Genomic DNA, 21793 nt, shown 5'->3' with positions numbered 1-21793 from the left:
ATGGCCTCCTAATAACTGGCCTCATCCCTCTGCTCTCCTCTCCACTCCACAAACGGACTGGAACATCATTCAAGTGGTAGTAGTGGGATTCCACCTTACCTCGAAAGAGCTCTGAGTGGAGTGTCCAGAACAGCGCTATATATAAGTGTAAGGATGTGAGTGTATGGAACAATTACTGCAACACGTCAGCTACTCGGCTCTGTGCCTGTGGTGCAACCTATTCGAGGTCCGGTTAAGTATGATGAGAAGGAACTTGGCAAACAATCGTGCAGTGAAATAATCCAAATGATCCCAAAACAATGATCAGAATAAAGGAGGCACGAGTTCAGGTTACCGGTGATCGATGTGATAAGACACTGACCTGTTAAAAGCAGGTGGCGGAGTACGGTCCTCTTCATCACGGCAGAAGCTCCGATCTGTGAGCACAAAATCGTTGCCGGTGTGTTCCGTCTCTGTGCTGCCGTGCCTTTTTTGAACTGGTAAATTAGATCACGTGGCTAACAGGTTAACCGAATGCAAAAGGCAAAACGTGGTACACGTGGTGGACAGCACACTGGTGGAGTGGTTAGCATAGCTGCCTCACAGCTCTGGGTTCAATTCCTGACCTTGGAGCTGTCTGGGTGGAGTTTGCATGTTCTCTCCGTGTTCTTACTCTTCAGCTGCTCTGGTTTCCTCCCAGCAGTCCAACAATAGGCTGGTGCACAGTCTGTTAAATTGGTAAGTTTATTGGCGTCTGTGCGTGTGTGTATGTCCTGTGATGGACTGGTGTCCTGTCCAGGGGGTGTGCATGTGTGTGTGTCCTGATATACAGTAATTATAATAATAAGCTTTATTTTATATAGCGCCTTTAAAGGTGGCTTCTCAAAGCGCTTTACAGGATGACAACAATAAATAAGAGGAATACACAAGATAAAACACAATTACAATATACAGAGGAGACGTGGATGGTGGTACTAAGAGAAGCAGAGGGGTGAAGAATGGAACCAGTTCAGTAAGGCTTTTCTGAAGAAGAGGATTTTGAGTCTGGATTTGAAGCAGTTTAGAGAAGGTGACTCTCTGATATCTGACCGTGATTGGCTGGTGTCCTGTCCAGGGGCTGTGTGTGTGTGTCCTGTGATGGACTGGTGTCCCGTCCAAGCCGAGCTTGTCGTTTTGCAATCTTTAATCCACTGATCTGAGTCTTTACAAAACACAAAATTAAGGTTATGAAAATAAGGTTACATGATAATAGATAATAATGTAATAGAAACTGAATAAAACCCAATATGAATAGAGCTGCTATGAGTCCATGGTGTATGCAATATATTATGTCCAAGTAGAGCAGTATGTTGAATACAATGAAAACTGTATGTCCATGTAGTCATTACGGGCGATTAGCTAAAGGAGCCGCAGGTCGGCTGTTTATAATAATAATAATAATTGCTTACACTTATATAGAGCTTTTCTGGACACTCCACTCAAAGTGCTTTACAGGTAATGGGGAATCCCACTACCAATGTGCAGCCCCCACCTGGATGATGCGACGGCAGCCATAGTACGCCAGAACACTCACCACACACCAGCTTTCAGTGGGGAGGAGAGCAGAGTGATGAAGCCAGTTCAGAGATGGGGATTATTAGGAGGCCATGATTGATAAGGGCCAATGGGAAATTTGGCCAGGACACTGAGGTCACACCCCTACTCTTTTCGAGAAACGCCCTGGGATTGTTAATGATCACAGAGAGTCAGGACCTCGGTTTTACGTCTCATCTGAAGGACGGAACCTGTTTACAGTGTAGTCCCCATCACTATACTGGGGCATCAGGACCCACACAGACCGCAGGGTGAGCTCCCCCTGCTGGCCCCACTAACACCTCTTCCAGCAGCCACCTTAGTTATTACTGTCAACAAGGAAAGAATATTAGGAACATGAAAAGGCTGAATGTCTTAAATGCGTTTTTTTATACTGAAACAGAGGCGCGCACACGTCATTACAAATGCACACCCACACAGAGACAGCCGCAAGCACCCTGTGCAGAAATATGGCCTCCAATAGGAACAAAAAACTCCAGCCGGACAATTTGAGTGTTCAAACCAAGAACCCAACACGCACTCATGCTGGCAGCCTGCGCAGAAAAGCAGAAAGAACCACAAGCCTTCTCTGTTGGGAGGGGGGACACACACTCCCTCTCTCACACTCCTGCTTTCCTTAAATAGCTCATTCTTCATCTCTGGTTCCTACATACAGTATAGCAGCACTCAGTCTGCTTTGAATAAGCCATAAATCCAAGATTTGTTTTATCTGTTCCTCTTGTCTAGGCCTAGAGCTGCTTTTCATAAAAGAGCCGTTTGTATAAATAGCTAGGGTTACAGCTGAAGACACCAGCTTCATCCCTCAGTGTGAAACAAGCGTTCTACATCAAGAGTGAGAGAAGAGGGCGAGGCCTTGCATTTTAATTCATTTTTCTTCTGAAGACCCAGCTTCTCAGAGACAGGCTCAGCCCCCCCACCTACACAGAAGACCCACACGGTTACAAACATAGGCCTGAACAGAGTTCCACACACACAAACACACACACACGCTCGCACGCAAATGAGCTTGATAAAGATAAGTCAGGATAAAAACACACAAGCCTTACCCGTTCACAAATGTGATGTGCACCCCCACCTCTCTCACACTCGGCAACTCCTGAGCTGATTTCTTTAAACGGCTTATCCTTCATCTCTGATTCCTACGATACAGTATCACAGGGCTCCGTCTGCGTTGAATACATCATAAATCAAAGATGCATTTGGGTTCCAGCTGAAGACACCAGCTTCTCCCCTCAGTGTGTAACACGCATTATACGTCGGGAGAGAGAGAAAATTCATTGAATTTTCTTCTGAAAAGCCAGCTTCTCAGAGGCAGATTAAGCCCCTCATGCGTTGTAGAGAGACAGTTAGAACTGCATCCTCACAGAGTCGAACACACACACAGACACGTCCTCTTGTTTTAGCAAATACACAAACCCGACGGCCCTCCCAACGATCCAGACACACACACACACACACACACACAACATCAGCAGTCACTCTCGCATGCTGGACCCCCGCTCAGTCCTCACCTCCAGCTCCTGCGAACTGCTTCGAATAAACTACATTAAGAAAATGAGGTTGCGTTCCGGTAGCAGGCCTTCCTGGGCACCAGTGTGAGTTGCACACTCATTTGGAAAAGCCCTTCTGCATCATCGGGCGTTGCTGCTTCACAGTGCTGGACCTGGGGTGTGGGGTGCTGTCTGTGTGGAGTTTGCATGTTCTCTCCCTGGTTTCCTCCAGGCGCTCCAGTTTCCACCCCCAGTCCAGGGACAGGCTGCCACTTTCACTGGGTGGCGCACCGTCGCCGTGGCAACATGGTAGGTCGGAGCCGATTTCAGAGATCCTGTAACCAGCACCTGTCTGAGAAACTGTTCACTGCCCCGACAGACAGGGAAACCTGTTATCACTGGACTCAGTTCCTCCATCCTGGCAGTGTGGGACACTCTCTTCAGGCTAAAGAGACTCAGTTCCTCCAGCCTGTCATTATGGGACACTCCCTTCAGACTAAAGAGACACAGTTCCTCCAGCCTGTCAGTGTGGGACACTCTCTTCAGACTAAAGAGACTCGGTTCCTTCAGCCTGGCAGTGTGAAACACTGCCTTCAGACTAAAAGGACTCAGTTCCTTCAGCCTGTCGGTGTGGGACACTCTCTTCAGACTAAAGGGACTCAGTTCCATCAGACTAAAGAGACTCGGTTCCTTCAGCCTGTCAGTGGGGGACACTCTCTTCAGACTAAAGAGACTCAGTTCCTCCAGCCTGTCAGTGTGGGACACTCCCTTCAGACTAAAGGGACTCGGTTCCTCCAGCCTGTCGGTGTAGGACATCCGGGCATGGGGAGGATACACAAACTCCACACAGACAACCGGTTGAACTTGGGGGGGGGGGCTTGGCGCTTCAAGGCAGCAGCGCTACCCACTGTTGCCCTGCTTTCCACTTGAGATGACGAATCTCCAGAGCAACCTAACTTGTTGCCACAACACGAGGCGTAGCCCCTGCCTAGCGGGTTAACCATTAACCCCCTTGTGATTTCGTTTTTCAGCTCCTGGGCTGTGGTCTCTATTCCTGTTCTTGTTCCTGGTCTGTTTGCTCATAAGGGAACCAAAGCTGCTCTTGTTTAGGGGCTCGGAGACGCTCTTCCACAATTCTGCCCCCTCCAGTCCCATCATCAGGTGAGTTGTGTGGCTCTCTTGGCAGTTTGTGTGGGTCGTTCCTGGACAGCCGTTTAGGATTCATTTTTACGTTGTTGGATCAGTGCTTTCGGTCTAGAAGGGGGTGCATTTTTCAGCTTTTCTCAAGACTGCAAAAAAAAACCCCAGCAAAAGTGCTAGCAGGAGGCAGAGGACTTATGGGATAGTGTTGTGGTTCTGTTTAAAGAAACCAGTAACATTCAGGGCAAAATTTCCTTTTGCTTCTTTGTTGCTAGTTTTTACTGTTTTGTTACTTTATTGCCATTATTAACTACATCATTCTTCCTGTTTTTCCTTGTGATGAGTCTGATATACAGAGCCCTGCAAAGGTATTTGACGCTTTTTAGAATCTATTTCCTTCGGGCCTCATGAGCACATTCAACGCTCAGTGGATTTTACAAGATGTGTGCAGTGCTCTTCACATTTCATTACTTGTAGCCACAAGCCTTTGAACCGGCAATTCATATTTAGGTAGTGCCCACAACCCACTCCACGCATTCAAAGTAAAAACCCCAAAAATAAATAGAGCATATGAAAGAAGCACATGATTCTAACTCTTTGTATTGGCATACCTCAGTTATGTGCACAAAATTATCTTCACAAGCCACACCATGAAAGTGGCCTCCCGTCTGTGTGCAATACTAGGGGTTCTCATGATTTCAGAATAAATTGTAGTAGTGAATTTCAAAGCAAAGATTCAATAATGAAAATGAAGGAGCTAGTTTTATAAAGCAGCAGATCAGGAGCAAGGTTTAAAACACCTCCAAGATGTTTGATATCCCTTGAAGCGCGGCGAAGTTGATCGTTAAGAAGTAAAAGGCCCGCCAGACAATATCTGTAGCCAGAAATCTGTGACTCGCACTCGATCCTCTCTTGTCTCCTGATATGTGAAAGATGTGATTAAGACAGCATTTTTCCCCCCACCTTAGAAATACTGCCCGCATTAGGCAGTTTTTATCAAGTGCCTGCTTCATGCATTTAGAACGTCAAGGCTTGTTATCCGCTGTTAGTGGATTTTGCATACGTGTCCTGCAAAGATCTCTTTTCGCAGCTAACCTTGATATTTCTCCCCAGTCAGAAGCGGGAGTGCTTTCTGTCGCTATCCCTCTCATCCGACCAAGAGCCAGACAGATGACCCGCTGTGCTTGTAACCCTGAATTCCTTTTGGCTTGTCATCTTGCCCAACGAAAATCCCAGCTAAATCCAGAAAATTAAGCACATCCACCCCAAAACCCTCACAGATACTCTGCCTCTCCACTCCCCAAAGCAATCATTTCTGGTTTCAGCCCGTTGCCTTATTCAGGTGTAACGATTCGCCTCTCCAGCCTTTTGTTTCCTCTTCCTGCCTCTGTTCCTGATCCCGTTGGGGGGCGTATTGGTCTGGGCCTCTGTGGCGCACTTGGTTAGCACTTTCGGCTGTTACTTAAAAGATGGGTGGTTCAAGCCCACCAGGCACCGTAGCTTGAAGTGTAGTGCGCTGGTTTGTGTTCGATGAGACCCTGAGTTCAAATCCACAGACTTTCAGGGCGTTGTATGGCCAGCAGCCACTGGAGCTCAGCAGGTGGGAGCCTGGTCAGTACCTGGAGGGGAGACTCCTGGGAAAGCTGAGGCTGCTGCTGGAAGAGCTGTTATTGGGGCCAGCAGGGGGCACTCACCCGGCGGTCTGTGTGGGTCCTGATGCCCCAGTATAGTGACGGGGGACACTATACCGTAAACAGGTGCCGTCCTTCAGATGAGATGTAAAACCGAGGTCCTGACTCAGAGGGCTGTCTGTGTGGAGTTTGCATGTTCTCCCTTTGTTGGCCTGAGTTTCCTTCAGGTGGTCCGGTTTCCTCCCACAGTCCAGAACCAGACTGGTGCGGTTAATTGACTTCTGGGAAAACTGGGCTCTGGTGTGAGTCTGTTTGTGATAGACTGGTGTTAGTGGGGCCATCAGGGTGCGCTCACCCTGCGGTCTGTGTGGGTCCTGATGCCCCAGTATAGTGACGGGGGACACTATACTGTAAACAGGCGCTGTCCTTCAAATGAGTCGTAAAACCGAGGTCCTGACTCTCTGTGCTCATTAACAATCCCAGGGCGTTTCTCAGAAAGAGCATTGTTCTCGGCTTTGTGAGCAAGGTCCTGAACACAGAGTGAAATCAATATGCACACTGCAACCGGCACTCCCACTGGATTGTTCATTAGAAAGATTTGGGTGTCAAAAGCCAGACCCGGGGGCTGTCCTGAAGATTCATCATTCGTTCTCCAGCTCTTCTCAACTTCAGGGTTGGGTCGGATGTCCTGTGGAAGTCACGATGGATGTGCAGGCTCTGGGTTCTCTCTCGGCCGATACAAGACCCATCTAGTCTCATCTTCGATGCAACATACACAGTTTTTGCCCCTTACATCTTGTACACATTGCGCGCACTACATGTTACTACCTAAGCAAAAGCGTAAGAGTTATCGCTGGGATCTGTTGATTTCCCCTTTATCAGGAGGTTTGTTAATACATGATAAAGCTGTCTTTGGTTTAAAGGGGGACTACAATGCTAGCTTCTGGCTTAGAGTGAATCAGCATCGACAACCACAATAAAAGCAAAATGTACACAGTAACTTGGAAAACCTCCCATTTACATCCCAAAGCAGACTGAATCTCCAGGTCTGCGCAGCGGCGTGTTCTGCGATTCAGAACAAAGCAACAAAACTCTTTTCTGGACACTCCACTCAGAGCTCTTCACAGGTCATGGGGATCCCACTACCGTCACCAGTGTGCAGCCCCTACCTGGATGATGCTCCAGTCCGCTCAGCACACAGCAGCTCTCAGTGGGGAGGAGAGCAGAGGGATGAAGCCAGTTCAGAGAGGGGGGGTGATTAGGAGGCCAGGATGGGTAAAGACCAGGTTCTGCGATTCGAGGGCCACAAAACTCCCGGTGAGGCGGAGCGGCCCTGTGACCCTGTAAACATACAGGGCCTGTGGATCCGTCTTTTTTAATCCAGTAGAAATACTGCTCTGGACTTCGACAGTAACTTGTTCCATTTGAGTCTTCCCCACAAATGGCACAAGCCAGAACTCCTTTTGGAACGTCCTTCCTGCGGGGATAACGAAATCCGAACGCAAAGCACCCAAACGCACTGGTTTTCTGGGGTCAGAGGTCAGACGAGACGGAGCCCTCCCCCCCCATTAAACGGACTTGAGGGAGATTTAAGCACCCAAGCAGTGCTGGGGTTTCTGGGATTTCTTTAAGGATGCAGACAAGGGCACTGTGGCGATTTGGCCTCAAAGCCATGAGGAGGATGGCGTCACAGATACGTCATACAGGCTCCGAAGGCTGGAGGTTTATTGCCCTTTGAGTTACAACAGTGTGCTATTCAAGAGGGAGAGAGAATTAATCATTGTTGACACTTCTACAGCGCTTTTCTGGACGCTCCTCTCAAAGCTCTTCACAGGTCATGGGGATCCCCTCCAGCCCCACCAGTGTGCAGCCCACCTGGATGATGCTCCAGCCCGCTCAGCACACAGCAGCTCTCAGTGGGGAGGAGAGCAGAGGGATGAAGCCAGTTCAGAGAGGGGGGTTGTTAGGAGGCCATGATGGGTAAAGGACAGGGGGGGAATTTGGTCAGGACATCGGAGTTACACCCCTACTATTTTCCAGAAACACCCTGGGATTGTTAATGACCACAGAGAGTCAGGACCTCAGTTTTACGTCTCATCCCACTAACAGCTCTTCCAGCAGCAGCCTCAGTTTTCCCAGGAGTCTCCCCTCCAGGTGCTGACCAGGCTCCCACCCGCTGAGCTCCAGTAGCTGCTGGCCACACAACGCCCTGAAAGTCTGTGGATTTGAGCCCCCCCCGCTGTCCCCACTATCCCCTCTCCCAGCAGCAGCCTCAGTGTTTTCCCAGGACTCTCCCCTCCAGGGACTGGCCAGGTTCTCACCTGCTGAGCTCCAGTGGAGGGGGCTGCCGGCTGGGGGGGGCTGCCAGCTGGGGGAGCTGCAGGGTGATATGGGTGCTGGCCATAAGGACGGAGAGAGACTGCAGGCAGAGAGAGAGTCTCTTGTCTGTAGATCTAATGTTAATTGTATATGTTTTGGCAACACCGACTTATTCATTGGTCATGTCAATAAGGCTTAGTGAATTGAATCAAGTCTCTTGTAGCTGGCCAGAGGGCATAAGAGAGCAAGGAAGTTTGGGGTGCCCCCCCTTATATACTGTAGGGTGAAGAGGGGCAGCAGAACAGGGGGTAACAGCGCAGTCCGACACTTGAGGGGCAGTGGAATTCAACAGTAGATAATGAAGGAAGAAGACCGGCATCATCAGTCAAAATGAATGTCAATAAAATGTGTGGGACCGCAAATCTGCGTTCAGGTAGAAATCCTGCTTCGCCAGATGTGACCTCGCCCCACATTGACCCCTTGGGTCGAAACCTGAGCCTTTCTCGTTCTGTCACAAATGATCGGAAAGCAGTGGCTTCAAAAAGCTCTTGGACCATGAATGTGTGTCTCCCCCCTTTTTTTTCCCCCACCATTTGCCGCAGGTAAAGCACCGTGCCAATGACATCATTGGTGACCCAGTTGCTGTGACGCCAGTCCACCGCAAGGTCAGTGGCTTGACATCACATTTCACGGTGCTGCCGGTGTACGGGGGGCCTGAATCCTTTGGAAGATACAGCTCACTCTGTTGGAGGCCCGCAGTACAAGGCCGCAGCATATCGGCGTTCAGGTAGAAATTCTGCTTCGTGCGAGCCAGATGTGACCTCGCCCCATGTTGACCCCTTGAGTCGAAACCTGAGCCTTTCTCGTTCTGTCACAAATGATCGGAAAGGAGTGGCTTCAAAAAGCTCCTGGACCATGGATGTGTGTCTCCCCCTTTTTTTTCCCCCACCGTTGGCCGCAGGTAAAGCGCCGTGCCAGGTAAAGACCCGGTTGCTGTGACGCCAGTCCATCACTGGCTTGACATCACACCCGAGCCACAGTGACATCACACCCGATGTCTCAGCCCTCCTTTAGTCATAGTCTTTAGTCATTTTTCTGTTTCTTTGTGCAGGAGACATGGCCACCACCACCTCCAAGTATTTGCAGTGTGCCCTGGCAGGATTTGTCCTGGGGGTTATAGTGACATTCGGGTACGTACAGCTCAGAGTTTGCTTTACAGCTTGGCTGCGGTTGATGCAGCCAGATTGAGAAAACTGTCTATTTTATCAAAAGAATTTCAAAGAATACTCATGCTTTGGCGGCATTAACAGATAACCACTTTACCTTTCACTTCGTCTTTATGGGCTTACAGACAGTACATCCATGCATTTTTCTAGCTGCTTCTTTCAATTCTCGGTCGTTGGGGAGCTACAGTCTGTACCAGCAGGGTTCACCCTGGACAGGACACCAGTCTATTACAACACACACACACACCGATATTGACTCACACATTACTCCAATTGACCTACCAGCAAGTCCAGGAACTCGGGGAGGAAGCTGTAGCTGCCCATGGTAATCCATGCAGACACGGGTAGAACATGCAAACGCCACACAGACAGCACCCCAGGTCCCAAAGTGAACCCAGAGCGCCCAGTGATTTAAGGTTGCAATGCTAGCAACTGCACCACTGAATCATATATTTTTTTACCTGCTTGCGCAACCCAAAAGTTACAGTTTTGCAATGCGTTGACAAATAACAAATAATAGGCTAAGACAAATAACTTAGTTATTTACAGTGTTGCCAGAATGTTGCCTTTGCGTGGCTGTTTTTCTCCTGTATTTCAGCTCTCCATTTGTGCTCAGATCCCCACCCCCCTGAGGGGGTGTTTGTAACCTTGAGTTACTCAAATGATAACGCCCGGTGGTTTATGGTATGTGGATGGTGTGTTGCAGTGTCAGTGAGAGTGCCGTGGGTGGGACTATTGGTGTGCTGGTTGTTCTTTCTTACCTAAGGCATAGACAATCTATCCACCTCTTGGTCATCCTGAGTGGCGTTTCTTTGAGCAAAATATTCCTCCTGTCCTGACTGGAGGGAGCTCACCCAGCTGTGTCTGGAGAGAAGCCAGGGTATCGGCTTCAACCACGCGGCTGGGCAGCTTGTTCCACACCTCCACCACCCTTTGTGTAAAGAAGTGCCTCGTGTTCTCGGTCCCCAAGTGCTCTTCCTTGCAATTTGCACTTTTGTCCCCTGCTCAGTGTTTCACTTTTCATTTTAAAGAAGTTGTCTGTGTTTTCTCTCTCAATGAATTTTGAAAAATGAGATTAGAGTTGCCTCTTATGAGTTGGCTGACTGAAGTGCTTCCCTGGAATGTTGCTTGAAGTGCTTTGCCTTCCAATCCTCATTCTTTCAGACACATTAACACAAAATGTGTCTGAAAGTGATAAGATAAGGATAATAGAACAATTAATAATGATTATGTAGTGCCACAGTAAGCATAAAAATCCCTAAAGGCATTCTTTAGTAATCCATTCTGCATGAGCTGCCTCACTAAACAAATGGGTGATGAATCAAAATCAAGACTGAAAGCGTTCAAACGTTTTGTTTTGCATATACTGAATTATTCAGATTCTTGCACGTGGTCACGTGAGATGGGATTAAGCCAAAATGCATCACACTCAAGCAACAGACTGAAGAATAGGGAAGGAAAGACCTCTAGACCTCATGAGTCAAAGTCCTAGTGATTGGGTACATAAAGAAATTCAAATGATCAGAATAGCCTGAACAAGGGTGAAGCATGATGGGATTCTGTGTGGCGTGACATAGAATGGAAATTGGCAATGGTTGTTCAGCTCCTTCTCGGGGGACGTTGGCTTATTTTCCCTGTGTTATGTAGTTCTGGGAAGAAGTTAGCTGCTCGTTGTGAAGATATGTGTGTTATCCTCTGAGTGCGTCTGTGTTTGTAGGGTAGAGTCAATAGAGCTGGGAAGGTCATGGTGATGATGAGAGCTGAAGTGAGTTTTATATCCAGCAGGGCTGAGCTAAGTCAGCCCCGATGGCTTTATAAAGGTTGTTTTATTGACCCACCTGGCCCCAGTTATCCCTTTGAAGAGGAGCGGGCAACGCTGTTTTTATAGTTTGGGGTTAGAAATATTCAGCGTGGATGAGGGATGAGTGCATTTCAAATTGAAAAAAAAAACATGTGCACAGTAACACAGTAACAGTAATAGATCACATTTCCAGGTCTGCCCAGCACCATGTTCTGTGATTCAAAACGAGGCAACAAAATGTCCGTTGAGGAGGAGCGGCCCTGTGACACTGTAAACAAGCAGGCTTGTGGATCTGTCTCTTTTTGATCCAGTAGAAATACTCCTTTCGACTTGCAGTCGGTTTTGCCCACAAATACTGCGTATTTGTTAACTTTGCATGCAGATCACATTGGAACATTTCTGTGGTGTAATGTCTGCTGCACAACCTGGACTTATTCCTCCGTACCTCACATTGCCTTAATCATCACAGGGACTAGTGAGCAGGAAGGGCTGCATCACATCACTCTTCGGGGAACTCGAAGGCGAGTTTGCGACACCCCCATCTTTCCCGAACACACTGCTGTGTACAGTACAGTATGACTTCATGATCCAAGGATGTGCACTGACATTGCCACGTTCAGTTAAGAGCCTGTTTGTACAGGCAAATCCTCAGAGCGTTGAATGGGAACTTGAACAGAAAGGCACTTTGCATGATTTGGATTATCTTCATGAGTGTGACCACGTGCTGCTGCGTACAGTATGAGGTCTTCCTCCACGTGATATAGCAGGAGATACAGGAACAGGAGTTATAAGGTTTAGAAAACATGATGTTAAAGGGTTCATCCCCACATTTGTAATGAATATCTGATATTGTTTCATCCACAGATATTTAGGCACTAAACCTCCAGCGATTCTGAGTTGTATTGCGTGGTAAGTATACTTCAGCGATGCTCCTATCAAGACCTTTTAAGATTCATGACATATATGTCTAGGTCATTCGAGAGTCATGGAAGAGCCAGAGCCTATCCCAGCAAGCAACAGGCACAAGGTAGGATCCACCCTAGAAGGCCGCCAGTCTATTGCAGAGCACACATTAACACACACACACGCAAACATGCGCACACACACCAGGACCTCTTCTCCCAGAAGCCAGTTGGCCTACTGCTATGTCTTTGGGCAGTGGGAGGAAAGCCTTCGAAATGTAGGGAGAACATGCAAACTCCACGCAAACAGTGCTTCAGGAACTGAACTCAAAGCCTCAGCCCTCCGAAGCAGTGCCAGCATGCTGCCCAGGTTTAGATACAAATCTTTGGAATTATGTTGAATACTTTTGCATAAAAAAACTTACTTCCCAGCACCTGATCTGCTCCACACATGGTTGTACTTCAAAGCCTGGGAGAATTTAAAAAGAAAGCCTTTTAAACTCATTTTATTAAGGGCTTCTCGATAATAACAGCTCTTCTCCGTTCTATTTTTCTTAGTGCCCCTCCCAAATACAGTAGGAAATACTGGAACAACATTCCAGGGATTAATGTCAGTCCAGAGGGGTAGGTATTGTCTTTCATCCGTTTGAGAAACATTTCCAGTGAGTTTCTGGTAAAAGTCAAGTCATCTTTAAATCCTAAAAGAATCCTAAATTAATCAATTCAACCCCACGTTATCTTGTGAACTAGCTTGTTAGAATGATTTGACTTGGAAGCACCAAATGAAAACACACACATGAAAATGCATTAGCAAGTTCAGTTTAAATTGTTTAAAACCTCAGAAATGGGATTTCAGGCCCAGCAAACTTTGACTTGGGAAGGATACACAGAACAGGCCTGGCGAGGGTCTTGAATTGAAGGGACCCCCTTGGAGATCTAGCCAGAAACACTGGATAAAAATATCCAGAACAAAAACAGGGGGAAAAACATTTTTCAAAAGTCTGTTTTGCAAGTTGTGGCACACCTAGGATATAATTTTATCTTTCCAGGTCTTCTCTTGTGTGTTTGCTGCCTTAGATGAAAAAATAACCAAGATTATTGAACAAATCTAAAGAATTCTGTGTGTGATTTTTTTTTAATGAAGACTGGTCTTGGAAGGATTTTCTCTGCCTTCCAAATATGTGAAATAAATATTTCTACTTGTTATATCAGCCTTCTCCTTAGCCAGTTGAAAAAAACTTTTATTGTGTGCTTCTTTAGCATGTAAAGTTAGTTTTTACTCTGGAAATGTGCTTTTTTTCCAAGGGATGTTGAAAATAACATTGGTGTTATGTTTTGATTTTGATTTATAATACGCCCATGGTGCAGTTTCTGTCTGAAGTGCTGTTGTCAATATTATGCAATTGATTTGTTTCTTGCAAACAAGTTGTGCTGTTGTGAAAACAAACTTTATGGTTGTATTTCGAAGATATTGGAGAACATTTGCATTTTCAGTACTTGGAGAAACATTTAAAAATAGTTTGCTTATGGAAATGAAAAGTGAACTGTTAACTGTAGTTTATGCGTTGGTCCAGATGGGGACAAAATGGTTGTATAGTCTCTCCCTTAATGCTATAAGAGTACAGATTTTGACAATGTCTTACGTAAAACGCTTGTCTTAAGATTTATCCCTTTTTAATCCAGTTGGGAAGTAGGTAAACATATCTTGAAGTACCTCTCTACGACAATGATTCTGTTTGTTATCTCTGGAGCTGTCTTATACCTTACTTCAGAATAACCCAAGTCCTCGCATCCCCGCACTGGCTTCCAGTCAATAATGAATTTCAAGTGATGTCTGCTATAAAGTTTTGTATTGTATTCTTTCCATCAGTTGCATTCCATCCCCTGATTTGAATAGCGTTCCATAGTGGTCTTTGGGTAATGGGCACGTAATGTCTTAAGTGAATCAGTTATTGATATCATGGGCCTTAGTTACTGTGTAGCTTGCCGATCTTTAAGCACCAGGGTGGAATGTAGTCTGTGTGGGCTCTCCATGCTACCAGTTAAGGGGGATATGCCAGAGCTCCAGTACTTATAATCACTGGCCTGGACCCAAATGTCTACTAGATGTACTGTAAGAGCACAGCCCAGTTTGGACCACATTTCCCACTTCCTTAATCTGTAGGTTAAGGAAGTGCTGCCCTTAGTCATCTGACCAGTTTTGGGAAGACAATTGGCAAGGGGACTAAAACCAGGTTAAAAAAAAAGCAGCAGCTCCTTCATCCCCCGGAGGATTCTGGGGAATGTAGTCCAGACATCTTATTGCACGAATGGAATTATCCCCAAAATAAAATACATATAGCAGTTTACTTACTATATCACTCACACTAAAGATGACAAATACACATTTCCTGTTTGTAAAGAGGAAATGTTTTGGACATCGATGTCCCAATAATTGTGTGGACTGTATATCTGACAACCGTATGACTGTCGATTGCTGTTGCTGGAGATCTTTCAAAGTAAGACACGACATTATTGACCCCCAAAGAGAAAATTGAGGCGTTACAGCAGCCCAGCCCAAGAAAAGCAAGGATCAGACTAAGCTAAAATCAGAATAACCACAGCATTAGAATAATTAAATAAGTACGTAGAATTCAAAATAAAATAAATAAAGTTGACAAAATTGGTGTGTGCAAAATATGTTTATAGACACTGTAAAGCAATAAAAGATGTGCAAAATGTCCAGAAAACATTATGTATAAAATGTATAAATTATGTATATTGATGCAGTGTCACAAAGTGCATGAGTGTAACATGCTGTCCATAGATGAGCAGATGAAGGGCTAACAGTCCTAGCCTAGGGCAGCGTTATACACCCTGACAGCCGCCGGGAGGAAAGACCTGCAGAAACGTTCCCCTGAACGCTGTAGCTGGAGCAGTGCTCCGCTCCCTAATAACAGTCCCATGAAGCGGATGAGAGGTGTTGTTAGCGAGACAGATTTACCTCCCTGATGTCCTAACAGTGTCACGGAGCAAGACTGGACAAGCGTTTTGTGCTGGATCAAGGAGAAGTAACATGCCCTGCCTGTCACTACAACAGCACGACTTAAATGTGTGATGAATGCAATCCCAGCTCACACAGATTTAACGATGCCCAGCTCCATCTGTTGGTCAGTAATAATAATAATAATTGCTCACACTTATATAGCGCTTTTCTGGACACTCCACTCAAAGCGCTTTACAGGTAATGGGGAATCCCACAACCACCACCAATGTGCAACATCCACCTGGATGATTCTCCAGTCTGCTCAGCACACAGCAGCTCTCAGTGGGGAGGAGAGCAGAGTAATGTAGCCAATTCATAGAGAGGGATTATTAGGAGGCAATGATTGGTAAGGGCCAATGGAATATTTGGCCAGGACACCGGGGTTACACCGCTACTCTTCTCGAGAAACGCCCTGGGATTGTTAATGACCACAGAGTCAGGACCTCGGTTTTACGTCTCATCCGAAGGACGGCGCCTGTTTTCAGTATAGTGTCCCCATCACTTTACTGGGGCATTAGGACCCACATGGACTGCAGGGTGAGCACCCCCTGCTGGCCCCACTAACACTTCTTCCAGCAGCAACCTTAGTTTTTCCCAGGAGGTCTCCCATCCCATCTGTGTCATAACACCGTCACCTCCGGGTTTTCAATCCCTGAGATTATAAGTGAAAATGAGGCGCCAGCTGGAACTGGGGTCTCCAGATCTCTGATCGCCTCTCGCTCGTGTCCCAGGATGAGAGACATGCTGACCGTCACCCCCTGGCTGGCTCCTATCGTCTGGGATGGGACCTTTGACCCCTTGATCATCGACAGCATTAACAAGCCCCTCAATCTCACAATAGCAACCACTGTCCTCGCGGTCGGCAAGTAAGACGTGTTGATCACAAAGAGTACTTAACAGAAATATGTCTTCTGTATCCGTGACTTTTTTTAGAATGTGCTCTCCTACACTGGGAGGAGGCACTGTTCCAGATCCCCTGTATCAAGACTAAGAGAACATTTACTTTCTTTCTAACTAAAAGCGTTCTATTGTTGAACACTAAAACAAAAAGAGGCTGGCCTCTTATTACTACTGTCATTTTTAGACTCTTCACAAGCTAATTGTTTGATTCAAATCTAATGCTAGCAGGCATATCGCTCTGCAGCTCACAACTGGCAACCCCACTGGAGCTCAGCAGGTGAGAGCCTGGAGAAGAGACTCCTGGGAAAGCTGAGGTTGCTGCTGGGAGAGGTGTTAGTGGGGTCAGCAGGGGGCGCTCACACTGCTGTCCATGTGGGTCCTCATGCCCCAGTATAGTGACGGGGGACACTATACAGTAAAAAGGCACCGTCCTTCTGATGAGACGTAAAATTGAGGTCCTGACTCTGTGGTCATTATCAATCCCAGGGCGTTTCTCGAAAAGAGTAGCAGTGTAACCCCAGTGTCCTGGCCAAATTTCCCATTGGCCTTTACCAATCATGGCTTCCTAATAATCCACATCAGTGAATTGGCTTCATCACTCTGCTCTCCTCCCTACTGAGAGCTGGTGTGTGGTGAGCTTTCTGGCGCACTATGGCTGCCGTTGCATCATCCAGGTGGGGGCTGCACATTGGTGGTGGTACTGGGATTCCCCATTACCTGTGAAGAGTTAGGGAGTGTCCAGAAAAGTGCTATTTAAGTGTAAGCAATTATTATTATTATTATTATTATTATTATTAATGGTACTGAAGTTCTGATTGAGCGGTGCCATTGAATGTTTTGTATTATGGTATTGCATTGTTGTTGTACCGCATTATTATTGTCGAAAATGTTACGTGTTCATGAGCTTTTTATGTGCAAGACAAGTTCACTCAAGGGCAAGAGAGGTCGATGCAATTCACTTCTGGATTCCTTAACCACTGGCTGAGGGGTAAACCATTTCAGTAAAACACAAATTCAGGCTGGCACATTTAACTGGCTCTGGGGGGGGGGGGGGGGCTAAACTCTTGATGTTGATTTTTGAATATATTTCACTTCGTATAGGCAAGCTCTCAAAAATGCCTGGAAAAAGGAGTCGGCAGGAAAAATCTCTAGCAGGGCTGAAAGTTAGGATCCGCTATTGAAAAGGCCCTGGAAAGGGAAAATATCTCTTCCGAGGGGTAGAGAAAAAAGAGTGGGGTTTCCAGGCAAGCAGTGGGAATATGGCAGGGTGCACCCTGGATGGGACGCCAGTCCATCTCATGGCAAACGCATAGACAGACGCTCACACACACACTCATAGCAGGGCCAATTTTCCCCAGACACCAATTTACCCACCACCACGTCTTTGGACTGTTGGAGGAAGCCGGAGCACCCAGAGGAAACCCACTCTAACCCAGGGTGAGATCATGCGAAATAGCACCCCAGGGCCCCATCACCGCGAGGAAGCAAAGACTAACCACCACGTCCCCTCTGTTCCCGAACCATCCTCCCTCTTTTCCCAGGTACATGCGCTTCCTGAAGGGGTTCCTCAAGTCGGCGGAGAAGCACTACCTGGTGGGGTTCCGGGTGCACTACTACGTCTTCACTGACCAGCCGGGGGAGGTGCCGAAGGTGTCCCTGGCCCCCGGGAGAAACCTCACCGCCATCCGGGTGCCCAAGTTCGACCGTTGGCAGGAGATCTCCCTGAGAAGGATGGAGATCATCCGGAAGACCAACAAGGAGCAGATCCGGGGGGAGCCCATTATATTTACATGGACATGCACTTCCAGAACCACGTGGGGGCGCCTGGTTCTATTACAGTCACCGGGACCAGTTCCCCTATGAGCGCCGGCCGGCCCCCACCGCCTACGTCCCCTTCAACCGAGGCGACTTCTACTTCCAGGTGGCCGTGTTCGGGGGGCTCATCGACGACGTGTACTGGCTGGTCAAGACCTGCCAGGAGAACCTGCTGGTGGACAAGAGGAACAACATCGAGGCGGCCTGGCAGGAGGAGAGCCACCTGAACAAGTACCTGATATGCAACAAGCCCACCAAGCTGCTTTCTTCCGAGTACATCTGGGACGACCAGAAGCAGCGTGTGAACGAGGTCAGGGTCATCCGCTTCTCCACTGTCCGGAAGAACCTCGCCGAAGTCCAGGATAACTAGACAGCTGCGGTGGATCCTCCCGGATGTGCATTTGAGCCAGCAGTACTGACCGAAAGTGAGGCCGGTTCAACCTTACAGGAACACACACACATTTTAATCTCATTCCATCCCTTCGTTTTCCGACCCCTTTATCCGATTCAGGGTTGCAAAACCAGGGATGCCTCCTGGAATGGACCCGCGTTCTGTGTGAGGAGAGACGTGTGGGCCACGTAATTTGTCACTGTATTTTGTCATACAGTTCAAGAGCTTTCGAAATAAAAACTCCCTATTTGCAATATAACACAAGGTCCTGGTGACAGTTTCTGTTCATGTGATCTGCAGTGATCTGCTGCATATTTGCAAGATGCTGATATAGGCTGCACGTGCACTCTTAAAACAAAGGGGAGCTGCACGGCTATTTTTATAGGTTAGAGAGAATCGCCATTGATGAGCGCATTTCAAACCACAATAAAAGTAAAACTTACACAGTAACTTGTAAAAGCTCCAATCTGCATCACAAAATAGATTCAGTGAGGAAACAAGACTTCGGCTGAGGTGAAGCGGCCTTTATTACACTGTAAACAAGCAGGCTTGCGGATACGTGTCTTTTGATCTAACAGAAATATTGCTGTCAACCTCCAGGCTGTTGTGCCAATACGTGGAGCTGACTTGTTAACTCTGCCTGCAGGCTGTGTTGGAACATTTCTGGAGTGAAATGTCTGCTGCACCACCTGCACTTGTTCACTCGTCCATCGCATTACATCAGTCATCACAGTGAACTAGTGAGCAGGAAGGGCTACATCATGACACTCTTTTTGTGGGAACTCTCGCCCTCGCCTGTGGGGAGACTAGGGATTTGCAACAACACGGTGTGTCACGGCACTTGCACAAAGCTTATGATTTTGTGCTTAATTCAGAATTTATCCAATTTTTCTAAACCATCCATGGATTTATTTTGTTACTAGGGCTTAATCACCGGTATGAGAAATTGGGACTGCAGTTCCCCCATGAAGACGCGTCACAATTGTTGAAACATTTCTACATTTTCTTGTGCTTGTGTTGGTACATTTAAGACAGTAGGGGGTTTGGGGGTAACACCTAAAATGGTGGCCGGGCGGCTGATGTGGCACCCCAGGCCCCCCCAAATCTGGCTACATCCCCCGACTGGGTTAACTTTGTCCGTGCTTTGGAGAATCTTCCCTCGTAGTTTTCAGAGTTTTCAGCGCTCAAAAAAAGGTTCAGGCCCACAGCCTGTGAGTGTACAGTACAGTGTTTGCTGCTCTCTTGAAGGCTAGTTCCTGTGCTATAAGATGGCAACCGGGAATTGTGCTATCGCACCAGAAGGAACGCGTCGCATAATGTCAACGTAATGTATGTGATCGAGAAAGGCACAATTTCAGGGGAACCCAAGATCCAGCCTTTTTTATCGCCAATCCCTTATTTTTAAGAAATTGAACTTTTCTTGGGTGGGTTAAGCACCTCTTTGCCAGTGGGCTTAGTCTTTTACACTCAGGACAAGCTGATCTAACCCTGTGGCACACGGGTCGAGAGGAAATGAAACGCCACTTCACTGCTGTAATTTGCAAAGTAAATAGCAGGGCTTATGGCCACGATCCTGCACCTTCAACCTAGGTTTGTTTTGCATGCTGGTACTAAATGCCATTACAAAAGGGGACCCACTGAGGTTGAAGCTGTTTTTGAAAAAGACGAGTATTTGCTGGCTAAACAAGACATTTGCAGACACATGCGAAGTGGTACTGAAGTAAATAAATTAGAATATATATGGGAAAAGCTGCCAGCAGAGATGAAACTATGTTGTGTTAAGATTGTATTGCACAGTATGAGGGTCTCATTTAGAATAGTGCATACAATGTTGGTGCCTCTTCTCAATTTCAGGTAGTTTCCACTTGTGGTTGGAGTTTCACGGTTCATTCCGAAGAAATCAGATGGGTTGACTTTGTCAGTGGATTTTGGATCCACTGACACTTTGATCTATGTTCAAGACTCAAGAGATTCTGTCAGTGTAGAACACTACCCTTCAGACTAAAGAGCTCCTTCAGACCTGTCAGTGTGGGACACTCCCTTCAGACTAAAGAGACTCAGTTCCTCCTGGCTGTCAGTGTGGGACACTCCCTTCAGACTAAAGAGACTCAGTTCCTTCAGCCTGTCAGTGTGGGACACTCCCTTCAGACTAAAGAGACTCTGTTCCTCCTGCCTGTCAGTGTGGGACACTCCCTTCAGACTGAAGAGACTCAGTTCCTTCAGACTAAAGAGTTCTTTCAGCCTGTCAGTGTACCTTTGATGAACAGGGTGCCAGGCCGTCAAAGGATGCTAACCGCTGTACCAGAACCGTGCCACCGTCTGACTTCTGAACAGTGTAAACTAATTTTCTGAAATAATCTGCTAAAACTTTGTTGCGCCACCTTCTTTGTTGACAGTGTTTTGTCTTGTCGTATATGTTTTTGCTGGACCCTAGCCGTAAGAAAACACATTTATCCCCCCGCCAGTGGATATAAATCCAAACCTTGAGTGCAAATGAAATTGATTTGCCAGGGATTAAAATTAAATGATTCCAAAGTAAAGCAGAGAGACTGATTTGCCTAGACACCTGGCACGGGGTGGGGGGAGTCCGATTTGAATATTGTCCAAGCCTTGCAGAGAACCAATTAGATTGGACCTCGCTAAGCCCAAATGGTTTCCATGGGGACCGCAGCTAGGTGACCTGAGTTAAGACCGAGGGCCGTACAGGCCTGGAAACAGTCCGCGTCTACCCAGCATCCCAGGCAGGTCAGAGACACCCCCCGCTTCCAGAGGGGAGGAGAACGGTGAGTGGTGACTAAACTAAAGGGGAAAAAAATGTCCAGGAGCCATGCAAAGCGACAAAAAAATGCACAAAAAAGTGCAAATTTTCAGAAATGAGGTGTAAGAATGAGTGACCTATTTGGAAATCCCAATTTTATTGTTTCAGAGTGTGGAGGGAGCGTTTAAGGATTATAGGGAAATTTCAGGACATTTAAAAGATTGTCAATGTCCAAACCTGCAAGAAATGAAAGCCTTGTTCATTTGAGAGTCTGGGAACTTTTAAGCGGGTAGGGTTTTTTTTTTTGGAGTACCCAGCGTACCGACAGGGCTCAAAAAGAGTGTTTATTTCACTGTAGCCTGTGATGCGACCTGTTTTGAAGAGGGAGTGGTCGGTTGCTTTGTTGAAGTAAGTGACGACTCCAAAGCCAGGCTCTGCCTTAAGTGAAACTGCACCGGTCAAGTGATGTTGACCCAGGGAGAACCTGATGAGAAAGATGAAAAATGATCAGCTTCTCCTTTATTTTCATGACATCACCTTGCTTTAAGTAACTGCTTATCCATTTAAAAACAAATCGGTGTCTCTGTGGCTAAGGCTCTGTGTCTGTGGCTGGAAGGGTTTGCCGATTCAAATCCAGCGGCTGGCAGAGGAATCCTACTCGTTGGGGCCCCTGAGCAAGGCCCTGAACCCCAGCTGCTCCATGGGCACTGTATAAATGGCTGACCCTGCGCTCTGACCCCCAGCTTCTCTCTCCCTGTCTGTGTGTCTCATGGAGAACAAGCTGGGGTCTGCGAAAAGACAAATTCTTAATACAAGAAATTGA

At 47.1% G+C, this 21793-nt stretch overlaps 1 protein-coding gene and 1 pseudogene across 1 annotated transcript in view; both read left to right on the top strand.

Moving 5' to 3' along the window:
- LOC148671543 (scavenger receptor cysteine-rich type 1 protein M130-like) overlaps positions 1–21793 on the top strand; it is a 401186-nt gene that overhangs the window by 337389 nt on the left and 42004 nt on the right. The window lies entirely within an intron of this gene.
- Positions 7105–18476, top strand: LOC148671545 (globoside alpha-1,3-N-acetylgalactosaminyltransferase 1-like; annotated as a pseudogene).

Source organism: Lepisosteus platostomus, chromosome 5 (genome assembly GCF_059453375.1).
Source record: "Lepisosteus platostomus isolate fLepPlt1 chromosome 5, fLepPlt1.hap1, whole genome shotgun sequence".
NCBI lineage: Eukaryota > Metazoa > Chordata > Actinopteri > Semionotiformes > Lepisosteidae > Lepisosteus > Lepisosteus platostomus.
Note: the sequence above shows the minus strand (reverse complement) of the source record. Positions and strands in the feature narration are given on the sequence as shown.